This window comes from Danio rerio, chromosome 8 (genome assembly GCF_052040795.2).
Source record: "Danio rerio strain M-AB ecotype USA chromosome 8, GRCz13ab, whole genome shotgun sequence".
Lineage (NCBI taxonomy): Eukaryota > Metazoa > Chordata > Actinopteri > Cypriniformes > Danionidae > Danio > Danio rerio.
This window is the reverse complement of record NC_141028.1, coordinates 43,678,113-43,680,041: the sequence shown is the minus strand read 5'-3', so window position 1 is coordinate 43,680,041 and position 1,929 is coordinate 43,678,113.

Here is a 1,929-nt window from a genome sequence, read left to right as displayed (position 1 = left end):
CACATCTACCCATCATTCAATAGGATAGTGAACAATATGATTCACTGGTCTGGAACATGATCATACACCACACCAATACATTTTAGAAGTACTTTATTAACAATTTAACACAGTGACAAATATAAACAAACAAAAGGATTTAATTGTGAAATCCACCACTATAAAAATAACTAACTAAATAAATAAATAAATAAAATAAATAAATTCAATAGTGTAATCTGTCTATAAAACAGGAGACCATACAAAACACAACAAAAATAACAATATCCACCAACTTAAAATGTATCTTTAAATAAAATTACAAAAAAGTCTTGCCACTAAAGTACCTCACAAAACATTCTTTAACATTGAGCACAAATGCTGCAAATCTTAGTTCAATCAAATTAGTAAATTCTCTTATGAATAACTATATTCTAATTCCATGATACCTTTGTTCACCTTTGAAGCACAAATTAGGATATTTTGGATGTGACCTAAGAATTCTCTGACCCTCCAAAAAAGGTAAAAAATAGGTACAAAAACAAAGTATTCTTGTGAACGAAATCCCTGAACTGTCACTACAGAGAAGAACATGTTTGACAAAGATGTTATTTGTGTGCACAAAAGTTTTGTAGCTTCATAATAATAAAATTGAAGATTTCTTGTTAACGCTTTTTAATAACTACACACTACGCATCATTTACAAAGCATTAGCATCTAGTGAATACATTATCTGTTAAGCATTAACTCTACATTAATTAACGCTAGTAAGCAGTTTGAACTGCAGCTACAAATACTGTATTCTTGACTTAAAACCACATTTATATTGTGCTTAATAATTGTACTTCCATACTCTGTTTATGATTTTTTCATGACTAAATTAAGTATCGCATCATTTACAAACCAGTTGTATTTAAGAGTAGTTGGAGGTTTTTAAGATCATTCAGAATGAGTTTGTTAAATTCAGTAATTTATATATCAATTACTTTTATACATTTATCTTACTATTGAGGCATATATTAATGGTTACTATGTGTTAATAAATGCTTTATTAACTCAACCTTATGCAGTTTTGTGACCTAAAGTGAGAACTATTTATGCTTTATAAATCCCTTATAAATGACAACTAAAGTTGTTTAGTTGTTACTGAGCAACAAATGAACAATAATCTTTGCAATCTTTTCTAAAAAGTAAAATTGCTGTTAAATGATGATGCCAAATCATCTAAAGAATGCTAAATAACAGGATTGTCAAAATACGTCATAAAACTGGATAAAACAACAACATAACAATTTAACAATATGATAAGATGCAATGTTCAAACTTTACAGTCATTTTATTTTAGATAAGGTTGCAAAAAAATGTATTTTTTAATTTAAAGTACAGTTTCATTTGTGTATCTTCAAATGAATAGGAATGAATAAAGTCATTTTTATTCATTTTTCCTGTTTAGAATTTAACTGACTCTGTTAACTTATATCTATCTCAACTGACTGTCATTTATTAGGGGTTTATAAAGCATAAATAGTCCTCACATTATATTAGGTCACGAAACTGGATAAAGTTTAGTTAATAAAAAATTTATTAACATATAAATTAACTATTAGTAAATGCCTGAATACTAAGATTTATAAATGTTAATTTTAATAGTTTATTAATCATTTACCAACTCATTCTGAATTATCTTAAAAAACACCAACTATGCTTAAATAACTGGTTTGTAAATAATTCGATACTTAATTTAGTAATGAAAAATAAATCATTAACAGAGTATGAAAGTACAATTATTAAGCACATTATTAATTTGGTTGTAAGTCAAGAACAGAGCATTTGTAGCTGCAGTTATAAATTGCTTACTAACGCTTATTAATATAGAGTTAATGCTTAACAGATAATGAATTCTTTATTTGCTAATGCTTTGTAAATGATGCACAGTGTGCAGTTGTTATA